The following is a 12,553-nucleotide window of genomic DNA, read 5'->3' as shown; positions in this document are numbered from 1 at the left end:
CGGCGGCGCGAGCCGTGACGTCACGGGCCGCCTGGCGCACGCGCCCGACTATCGAGCGGCATGTGCCCATCGCAGCCGGCCACCGCTCCGCCCGACCGATTCACACTTTTTTATTTTCCCTCCGAACGTAGCGACCGCTGTGACATCCCGATTTTCACACAAAAGTCCACTCGGACCGCGGTGCCGTGACGTGAACGCGAGAAAAGGCGGCGGCCGCAACGCCGCCCACCGCCGTGTAGCCCGAAACCAAAATGGCAGGACGAAGGCTCCGCTCCCGTGCGCGAGCCCGCCTGTGACCGAGCGCTTCAGTCCGCGGGCGGTATGTGTCCGTTATATAAATGTTACGCAAGTTGAGGACCGAGTGCCCACGAGAAGGTGCATCAATTGTAACACGAACTAGCGGACAGGCTCGGTGGTGCAGTGTGCTGGAGCCCATGTAACGTGCGCGAGGACCCCGGGCTATGGTGAGTCGCGCTCGATACCTGAATGACCTTACTTCGCGTATCCCGTGCTAGAGAACGTACTATTGTCTCGGAGGGATAAGCGTCGAAGAAAGGTTAAAGAAGTTAGAGCTAGTTTCACCTTTATCGATCGGTTCGCTGTACGAGCCTGTGGAAATTGTTTATTCTACCTTTCAAAATAAAGGGAATGGGAGGATTGGGGGTGCAGCCGAGCCTGTGCGGGGTCGGTGTCGAGATTAGGGTCTAGTTTCGCGAGGCAGGCCAGTTGGAACGGGTTCGCGCCTGACAACATTAGCCGACTGCTCCTTGGCATGTGGGAGCAGCTTTATTGATCAATCTTATTGTTTAAGGAGTTCTGTGCCAATATAGTACCTTACATTCTGAATAAGTTTTCTTTAAGATAGATTCCAAACTTAATAGCATTACATACTTATTGTACTGTAGATACTTACGCCCATATTCACAAACATTACTATGAGGTCTCACAGTGCGCGTGGACGCACAGGATGATACACGAACTGATCACAGAGCTCTATTCAACGCTGTGCGTTCGATTTGCTGTTTCACTTAAGCAAGCATCGTTTGCATTAGAGTACGTAAACCCCTTATAATGTATTTTTTTCATACCAGTAATTTATTATTTCCATTATTATCATCGAATTACAAAGTACGTGGTATCGTTAAACTAGTCGTATCGTAGGTAATCAACAGTTTTTAAATATAAATTGATTGCCCTCACAGGTCACTCGAGCCTTAGTAACTGAACCCATGTATTTGATAGTTCACGAATTCGAGGCCGTGTAACCATTGTACTTGGTGTACCGTGATATTGATTAGCCCTATTCCACCATCGATACGTAAAGCAGTAATTGTGGTGCTTTTAGATTATTTATCAAATCAATACCGTCTACAACGAGCTAAAAATACCTACACATGTTTTGTGATTGGTTGAGCTACACTTTTCTAATTTATGGTGCGGTCCGTTACTTACCGGTCCATTTTTCTACACGCGAGGACAATGTAAAGGAAACTTGTCAAGTATGGGTCGCCTCGTATACTGAGGGTTCCATATCAGTCCCTCTCCCTGTATCCGTTCTGTCACTCTCCTTTTAAGTTGTCATTCATCACACAAGTCGTAGTTCCACAACCTAAGAGAGATAAGTTCGCCCATCATACATATTCTTAGGTAATTTCGTATTGGAAAATGACATTTTACTTATTCTTTGTGCCACAAAAACTTTTTGGAGAACCTTAATTTCATAGATTTTGTTTTCGGTACGGCGAACCAAGTCGATTTAATTTACAATATCTTTTAGCTCTGTACGACGTTCATTGAATTTTAAGTTTGGCTGCATACCCAAAATACAAATTTTATATTTTCAAATTATATCGTCGATCGAATTACGATAAACATTTGCTTAATCATCCAAATTGTTATTCAAATCATTCGGCTGATAAATTATAACATAGTTAAGAAGTGAAAGAAGTATAATGTGGCAATAACCAACACTCTTTGTGCCCTCTACAAGCCGTGCTGGCACGCGTTAGAGTCGTAAAAATTAATCAGCAGGTAAGTCAACTCCTGCACTAGCATCTTTGTGTTTTGTTTCACACATTACTGCAATATGTAAAAGACTTAAATATTTTCATCCTTTAGTTAGTATGAGCTATAGCTTTGACTTAATTTTATTCAAAAAGTAAAAAGGAAAATTGATACCTAGGTATTTAAAAATAATAATATGTGCAGTTGGACTAAACATTTTTGCTGTGATATGTCATCTATTACACAGCTGTATAGTACTTATTTTATTATTCTGTGGCTGTACAAGATGCTACTACAGTGGTCAGGTTGATGTGTAATCGTCTAAAGAATAGCCCATGCCAATAGAGTTGGTACGAAACTGAAATCTTTGACTGAAACATAGACTGAACTATTTTCACGTATTCTTGTAACGATCAAAGGTATATTGGGTAATAGGATAAGGCTTAAAGTCAATTTTAGTAGCCTCATTGGTTCGCAAGATTACCAAAGCCCATAGGCACCGACTGTAAAAATTGTTAGAGATTCAATTTCATAATCGCTAGCTACGAACTTAATTTGAGTACAAAACAGTTGAATCTACAGATACAGAAAATTTAACATAGTAGGTACTTCTTATTATGCATATATGCATCATGTTTTTCTTAGGACAGAATTTTATTAGAGTTTTGATATCTGCGCCAGCGTACCATATGACACGAAAAGGCCACTTTCAAAAGTCTCTATGAAACCAATATGAACGAAATACAGAAAAGATTGTAAATAGCCAACAGCAGATATGATTGCTGAAAGTTTTATTGCTCTTGGATCTCGTTCTGAACAAATAGGTATATTGAGAGAAAAGATGGACAATATTCACAAACTATTTTAACTATTAGCGGGGCGGTGGCAGTGGTGACACTAGCAAAAATTACTCAAACAGTGTCCACAGAATCCATACACAAAATATGTCTTTGAAAGGTCCTTTAAATGTTCTACGAGTATCCACAAATGGAATAGACGAGTAAAAATTAATTGCTCTTAAGTTCTTGGTTTTAAGCATTTGGCAAAACTACGAAACTCCTAAAACTATTGTCATTATTAGGCTTCAATAAGAGAAAAGATAAAAACGGATTGATCAATTTTACGCAATGTAATTTGTTTTTAAATCATTTAAATTCCAAATCTGTAAGTAGAAAATAAAAGGAATGAACCAAAAATGATGGGATGTAAATGTACGGAATAAAACATGCAAAAGTTTCTCGGACTTGACCGTTGGAGTTCAGAAAACAATAATTCTGAAGTTGCTCGGTTTGTCAAGGGTAGTGAAAAATGATGCATTTCTTAACCCCTAGAGGGTGTGGCGGGCCAGGCTGCCGCTGACGGCTGTCTTGGCCCTTTTTTAGCTGGCCCTTCGTTCTGTAGGCTGGAAAAAACGCTCAACTTTAATGGAACTTTTTGCATATTTTGACGTTTTCCTCATTAGATTCAAAAGTGCTGTATTAAATTTGTTCAATCTTACTTGTTAAGTGGTAAATTCTGTATATCATTATTTGAATCGATCTCAATTCTTCTAGTCGTGTGCGCTGAAATCAGTTACCTATCGACAAGATTCCCCTTTAGGTACAACTATTGTACCTTCGAACTAGAAAACACATGGCTCTAAAATGTATTAATACTCATGCTGAGCTATATTTGTTATAAATTGAAAGGATTACATTGTTACTAAACTATACGCCTTTTCCTGAAAGCGTTTGCAGCAGGTTACACAACCTTCAGATTTGACGCAATTACAAAACACATCTACAAAAACCTTGAAACCGGATTTCCCAGGATGTTTGTTTACATTTGCGTATCAAAACCAATGAAGTATGGTGCGTGTTCGGCGGGACGTGTGAAATCGCGTTATTTACGAGGGAGTGCCCGTCCGCTGCAGGAGATAGGCTATCAATACTGATAGATTAGATACCCATTTTATCTTCCCCGCCCTGCACCCTGGTGGCAAACGTCTATTACTTTACATAATGTCAGCCCTACTCAGCGGAGGACGTTAGTTTTTCCGCATTCTAGAGGCTCTACCGTGCCCAAAAATGCGTGTATTGATTTTCCTTTCTTCAAATAAGTCGAATTCAAAACTTTACATTAGCCTATAGAGTTGTCATATTACCCTCGGACATCAGGGATCCGTACTCCTAAATTAAGTTGGAATCTATTTAAAGTGAAATTTAGTTTGAGTTCAAACACTGCAGACTGCAATTAACTAGATGGTCGGCTTAAATATTATGAGTTCTAGCTTTATGAGTCCGAGCTTTGTAAAGCACGTCAAAATTCATCGATTTACCAATTGAATATTAGGCGAAGCCTAGCTAGCTAGAGTTTGTTTGTGTACACAACTTCTGACGAAAAAATCTCTAGGTGCACAAGTTTATTCCAGCCTGTATTTTCTCTTTCTCTTTTTATTTTCTCTATTTGGAAAAAGAGCGTTGCAACCTGCATACAACCACCGTTTCATACCAGTTAACTCCTTTATCAGAAATTCCAGCCCGTATGTCTACCTCCCAACACATCCACAATTCATTACTGCACAATGGCCTGCTCTGGCCGATATTACGCGAGTACGTCCACTAACTCTTTGTGCTTGTTTTAGTTAAAAAAGGATAGTCTGTTATGCGGGTTTTGGTTAAGCCGTGCTCGGGAAAAGAAATAAGTGCTTACAAGTACCTGATAAAGTTTGGTTTTACTGGAGTTTGCTGCTGTGGGTACTGAAAGAAATATTTTTGTGTGGGTACTATAGACAGTGTGTTTTTATTTTAATGGTTGGTTTATACTGTTTTTGGTGTTAGCATTATAGAGACTCATCTTCATTATCCAAAGATATTTTGTTCTTCAGATAGCATGTTCACCATCATCATCAACATTGCAGTCATAAGACATCCAGTGCTGAACATAGGCCGCCCCCAATGATTTCCATAATGACCGGTTAGTAGCGGCCTGCATACAGCGCCTTCCAGCATTTCAAGTTTCATGGCCACCTATATTATGCTTGTCAGAGTCCTATGAGGACTAGTATGAATAATCTGATAAGAAATCATTATCTTTGTGGAATACGGGAGTAAATTAACAAAACATTCGAAAGAAAAATGTTCAAATAACGAACGCCGGTTACGAAGCAAGTGCAAACAGTCCGCTGACAAAGCCTTTCAGAACCGAGGGGAGCTAAAGACAAAATGAGAATGCGTAATAGGAGCGGTGCTCGACCCTACCGCGTCGCGCAAAACAAATACAAGTGGCCATTGTGCGAGGGATTCAGCACTTTGCTCGGTACGTATAAAGTGCCTTTTTCTACACGGGACGAGTGCTTTGTTGTAAAATTCTACAGGTACTAAAATATTAGCGATCCTAGTGTTCCCTGTGAAGCGAAACCTGTAATGTTTTGTTAGTTTCAGCTGTATACGCTTTTTTGGAAACGCGGCAAAATTTTAGTTGGATAGACATAGGAAGGAAAGTAAAAATGTGTAAAATACTTTTGTCATACAAATGTTCGTGGGTGTTTCATTCAGCCGCATAATGATGACCCCTAGTAATGAGGGACTCTACTATCTCTAAAGGAAGCTGTATATTACTTGTAGTGATGTTAACACTGCATGAAAACATGGTCATGCTTAACGTGTTCTTGAACGAAAAGATACTTAGCTATGTAGGCTAGTAGGTTTTCTGACATGTTACAGGGTTTTTTCCTACAATCTGGCATTTCAGTGAATTTCACACAAAAATCTTGCGGTGGTTGGTTTCATCCGCTCGGGTTACCAGCTGGAAGTTGGCCGAGTGAGCGACTAATTGGACCTTTCTATTTTATGCTGTTATTCTTATTACTATGCTATGTTGAACTTTCATGAAACAAATAAGGCGAAAAAGTGCACTGTATTATTGCAGTGCTGATTATTCAAAGTTTAAAGGGGCACATTTGGAGTAATTCAATCAACTGAATGGGTGTACCGTGTACCTATGTGCATAGCTGGGCACCGTTAATCAAATAGTTAACTTCGTTAATCGTTAAACCGTTAATAAAAAAATTAACTTCGTTAAACGTTAAAACGTTACATTTCGCAAGAGTTAACGCAAGTTAACGTTAATCGTTAATCCGTTAACACATGATAATACATAAAACGAAAAAAATAATATGTTCAAATAATTTCGAAAGCTTGTATCGCGCATGGAATTTATTCCTCTTTTATGTTTGCGCTACAAACTTTCAAAATTATTTGAACCTTGCATAAGTACAATTATTTTTTTCGTTTTAGTACAACTGCATTTCAGTATAAAAGCTTGTTAGGGTTCCGTAGCCAAATGGCAAAAAACCCTTATAGATTCGTTATGTCTGTCTGTCCGTCCGTATGTCACAGCCATTTTTATCCGAAACTAAAGAGCTATACTGTTGAAACTCGGTAGGTAGATGTATTCTGTGAACCGCAGAATATTTTGATGCAAAAATAAAAAAATAATAATAAATATTGGGGGCTTCCCATACTTAGCGATTTGCATAACTTTAATACAAGAAACAAAAATAAACTTGCCGTTCCAAATTTCAGACTGCATAAGATTGGGAATTCATTTATGGGGAAATGTATTAAATTATTTAATAAATTACCACAAACTGTTGTAGAACTACCCATTCATAAATTCAAAGCACCTATTAAAAGTACCTTAATGAAAAAGGGCTACTATAAAGTCGATGATTATTTAAAAGATAAAAATGTTTGGGATGCGTTACTGCCTAGCTCGCATAAATATTTATAACTTTGTACATTTGAAAGCTTGTAAACCTTGAAAAAGAGGCTGACAATAGTGACTGAGTTTCTTGCGCTGCTTCTTCTCAGCACTGGCCCATTTATTGTCCTGAAGCAGTGGTAGGGTTAATACTGGGACGTGAAAAAGTGCTTTTTTAAAGCCTACTTACAGAAATAAATGAGTTTTTTACTGAGTTTTACTTAGAACTGAAACTCAAAATTGTTTTTTTCATCAAACAATACGTGTGGGTTATCTATGGATAGGTCTTCAAAAATGATATCGAGGTTTCTAAAATATTTTTTTTTCTAAACCGAATAGTTTGCGTGACAGACGCTTCCAAAGTGAAAAAAAAGTTGCCCACTAACTTCTAAAATAAGAAAATGAAAAGTCTAAAAAAAACATAATATGATGTATAGCCTGACCAGGAACATAAAAACCCTGGCAAAGAGGCGCTTCAATTGCATTTGATAGTGCAACACTGAGTACAGTCGTACATGTGTTAAATTAATAGGCTAAATTTATGTATCAGGATTCAGGATTACGGGCTAATTTGATATTTTCATAAATTAACGAAAAATATTATTAAAGGTAACCTGGTTTAAATAAATTAAATGAAACCATCAATCGAGCTAGTAGGATTTATTTTATTATTCATCAATCAAATTCAGAACTTGAATATTCAACTGCAATGTCTGCTCATGAACGCTTCAAACTCAGTACTTCTTTCCCAATTCCATAAAATTCAAAACTTAGAAAGTGACAAAAAACTTTAAAATAGGTAGTTGAAACAGACTACAGCTAATTTTCATAGTGGACTGTACTATACGATAAACATGTCAGTCAATTTGACAACCTTTGTCGGAAACATTATTCAATGAAAATATTGTCCGAACCCTTAGTATTTCTCTTCGACAAATACTTTAACACATCGTGAACCACTTTTCTTTCACGACTATAAAAATATTTTAGCAATTTAATTCACAAAATCAATTGCAAACATTTAAAATAAAGTTTGTAACACTTTGACAACAATAGACTGACATGCAAGGTGACATGTCAATGAAGTTTTCAGTTACTGTTGCCATTAAAAGAAATTAGTACCATTAGTTTTCCGCAACATGGCGAGGGTTTTTATGTTCCTGGTCAGGCTATACATTACTATAAAAACTAACAACGAAAATTGTTTTGAACGAGATCTAATAAGTAGTTTTTTTTAATACCTCGTAAATCGTAAACCGCTTATTACCGTGTAATCTTTCATACAAATAACTTTTAAATTAAAAAAATATTAATTTTAATTTTATAAATCAATGGTACGGAACCCTTTGTGCGTGAGTCCGACACGCACTTGACCGGTTTTTTTTTAAAAAGATTTTTAATTATTATAATTTTATTTTACACTTTTTAGTAGCATCTCAATATCAGAGACTTGGTTAAATTACAATGCAATTTAGCACCAAAGTGCTCGATAAGACAAATCCAGCAAACCCAAATTCGATAAGTTTCCACCGTTTCGTTTTGGAATTCCTATGGCCACCTCCTGACTCCATCATCAGGACCCTGGACATCATCTAGTACTAAAGTGCTCGAAAAGACAAATCCAACGAACCCAAACTCGATGCGATGCCGCCGTTTCATTTAGGAGTTCCTATGGCCACCTCATGACTCCATCATCAGACCAGCTCAATGGTACCTAAACTTTGCATCGTCATCGTACTTACATAAGTATACCAAATTTCAGCTCAATCGGTTGAGGAAAACTGGTCTTAAATTCATTTGCAAGAGTTGTCCCACACATACTAACAAGTGTCGTTAGTGATCTGGTTACAAAAACTGTTGTTTTGGGTTCTGGAAGTTCTGGAAGCCCGAACGTACTTGTCAGAACGCGTTTTTCAGCGTGCCTGCTGTATCTTTTTGGTAAATAGTAGGTACTGGATTAACGATTAACGGACTTAGGATAATTTAACGGAAGTTAACGAGTCCGTTAACATTTTTTAAAGTTAACTTAAAAGTTAATCCGTTAATAGAAATGTTAACTTCGTTAATTAACGATTAACGGATTAACGAGTTAATGCCCAGCTATGCCTATGTGTAGACTGAGTACTTATTTTTTCTTGTTGTTATCGTTAGGTTTACACTTTGTTAATTAACATTTTACTTATGTCACGTTAGCTATGTGGAACATGTGCAACCTGCTCAAATAAAACTTCTTTATATTTTAAAACTAGTATTTTCGTATTCGTTGTGCACCAGTCAGCTAATAATAGAGCTACCTACAAACTCTACATAAAAGAGGGCAAACTGGCTATTGTGTACCCGTTAAATACGGGAAGGAAAACGTTAAAGTGCCCTGTTTTACTTTACAACAGGCTTTGCACAAAAATGTTCTAAACTGGCAGCTAAGCCTGGTTGTGGTTTTACTAAGCTTTTTTGTGCAGTTTTATTTTGCTGAATCTCCCCGTAATGCGGTTTTGGTAACAGTTAGCTACGTTTTGGATTTGTTTTATTGAATGAAGTGCATCGGTTAATGGAAAGGAAAAAAGGTATGTTTAGGTGTGGACGAACCACGGAATAAATTGACGAAAGGGATTAGAAATTGATATTACGATTAGAAATCGATAGTGAGGGGAAAACATAGAAGGTACAGTCAGCGTCAAATAGTTAGTTACACTCAAAGTGGTCAAAAAAATGATAGCACAACCTTATTTCAATCGTAACAGTATTGGTTACTTGTCAGTCTTGTCACGAACTTTTTGGAAAATGTAACAAAAAAGAAAACCACGTTAAAATTAGATATTAGTAGATGTTCTAAGTGATGTTTAAGACAACATATAATTAATCGATATACCTACGTCAAATACCCTCAATATACCTGAAATTTTTAGTTTCAGGTAAAATATGTCACAAAAAGTTTATTGTGAGAATCTTAACTTCAATATCTGTCTTAAAAATCAAAAAGCAACCAATATAAAACTTAAAGCGCCATCTTGAAAACCACTATAACGAGACTTCCCCAATCAAGGTTGGAAGTTGCCCCAGCTTAGGCCCCATAAATTGGGTATCAACATAAATTCCCGCTGGAAAATTGAAAAGTTTTATCGTCATCGTAATATATCTGTTTAACGACTTGCCACTGCCACTTAACATTTGGGGGATAATATGTTTTCAGGTTGATACTGTGATAACGACGATATATTTTATACAGGGTGTAAGCCTTCTTGGATCGATCGATAACTTGAAAGTTTCGTATTTTGGTTGTACGATAGTAATTATATTTTCCGTGTTTTCTTTCAACTTCGAAGCCACGCAAATATAATTTGAGATTAGTTCATACTTAGGTACTTAATTATTGTATAACCCTTTTCTTCATAAAGCTATCTAGCTTATAAATGTTTAATTATTAGCTCCTTACCCTATTTTACACGTTATTTTATAGCATTAGAAAGAGAGGTCTCTCCAAAGTCACTTTTTTCCATTTGATACTTTTTGCTCAGCTTTTTATTTTTCCTTCTTAATTTTGCTGAAACAAAAGCAGGCCGATCTTTCTTTTCGTCACCGAAATGACGTGTTTCGTAAACAGACACTTTATACTGAGCGAACTTAAACAAACCTTAGTTGATGCAGGGGAAAAATCGCGGCGTAATCACCGCCATTAGCGATATACGTCACGTATTGATGGATCACCCGCGATCTCACGACTAGCCCGGTATACTATGTCTGCGCCAATGGGAACAGGCAGTTTTCATAAAAAAGCCGAGTTACATTGACAGTGTGCTATCTGAGTGTCGAATTATTTGAGTAAAGTTGCTAAGTTTATTGAGAAAGCTATTATCTCTGAATTCTCTGATTGAGCCGATTTTTATCACACTATATGTACAAAAATTATAGATTTTATTGGCTGTGCTGTTAGGCTGCTCAACCACGAAGGTATTTGCAACGATATAAGAGTCTTTATATGGGACTTGAATTACCATGTAGCATGCTCTACCAGTGAAAATAATTGTGTAAAATTCTTTTTTGGCATAAGAGTTTTATTAGATATCAATAAAATTCGACTTATTCTTTGTAGGTAATGTAATGTTATTTATATAAGGTAGAGAATATTAGTTTAGTTTAGAATATTGATGTGTTTTAGAAATAACTGTTTATGGTTATTCAAAATAGATCAACAATGGGATACGTACGATAAATGTGACCTATACCTTGATTTTTTAGAATCCAGCAGAGATGTAAACAAACACTTTCATACACAATTACACCATAATCACTTACGTGTTCATAATATCATACACATTATTTAACAAGCCCATGAAACCAACTTTATTTTCACGTTTAGATAAGTTTGAAATCAATCTTTGAAACAAATTATTTTGCAAAATACGTGGACGATGAAAATTTGTGAGACTTGTCAAATTGACTTGACGTTTAAAATCATGTGTTATCTCCATATTGTCTATGACTTGTCTCTGACACATCAGTGCTGTAACCTGTGAGTCATAGACAATAATCTGTAAATTTAATCGATATAATTTTAAGTATTCACTTATTCCGATTACTGATTAATTTTAAATAAAAAATAATTACGATACTTTGTTTAGTTTTCCAGCGATAACTTCAATAATATTGGAGATAACGTAAAATTATTTTTTTACTTTTAGTGTATACTTTTTCGGAGTCAGTTTAATTTTTAGTCGGTTTTATTTAAACGAAATTATTTTACTTTTTTATGCAATTATGCTTACGTATTGTTCGATTGCTTATTTTCCTATATAAGTAAATAAAATAAAAGAAAATTAAAATCTTCTTTCAATTGATAGCATCTTAAATTACCTCCCTAGCGGAATAGAGCAACAAAGAACTGAGCGAGCGAGATGTCACTAGTAGCAACACTGTCAAACAGAACTTTTTGCAACTACACTCGACATCAAATAAATCGCACCTCCCGCGACAAGCATTTTCAAACGTATGCATCCCCACTTCCCACCAATATTGGCACCATTTAAAAGCCTAGTTCTAACCGTCATTTCATTAAAGGAAAGGTTTTTACCCCAAAAATGTGTCTTTAGAAGGATCCAGAGTTACTTCTTCAAAAAATAGGTAGTTACGCTCAGCGTCGGACTGGCCATACAGTCGGGGTGGCATTTGCCAGCCGGGCCCCAGCCTGCGCGGGCCCCCCACGGGCCTGGGTTGCGGGGCATGCGGCAACCGTAGCTCAGGGGGCCCGCGTAGCGTGGCCCCTGTGCTACGGTTGCCCGCGTGCATGTCTCGGAAACTATGCGTCGTACAAACAAATTGTACAGTCATAATTTGTAGAAAATTGCTTTGCCTACAAAATATGTTACAAGCCACGATAGCCGAACGGTGAAGGGGTCGGACTGGCCGACTCGTGATCCGGGGAACGCGGGTTCGGTCCCCGCCGCCGCTCGACTATTGTGGTGAGCTCACTCGTGATACAAGCATATTTAGCTTAGTACGAGGGGCTAACGGGAGTATTAGTAATTTGTGCAATAACAAATTACTAATAATTATCTTTAAAAAAAAATGTTAATATAACTTTTTGCCTTAAATTAAAGATTAAAGAAGTTATAAGCAAAAAAAAAAATCCTTTTTGCTTATGTATAACTTCTCTAATTTAATTTAGGACAAAAAGTTATGTAAACACAGGGCCGTCTTTAACCTACTAGGGGGCCCTGGGCACTTACGGATCAAGGGGGCCCTTGTCATCTAGAAAAAGGTATCCCATCAAAAACAATACTTGTCAAAAAAACCAAGTCTCGCAACTCAG

The sequence above is a fragment of the Ostrinia nubilalis genome, chromosome 21, assembly GCF_963855985.1.
Source record: "Ostrinia nubilalis chromosome 21, ilOstNubi1.1, whole genome shotgun sequence".
Lineage (NCBI taxonomy): Eukaryota > Metazoa > Arthropoda > Insecta > Lepidoptera > Crambidae > Ostrinia > Ostrinia nubilalis.
Note: the sequence above shows the minus strand (reverse complement) of the source record.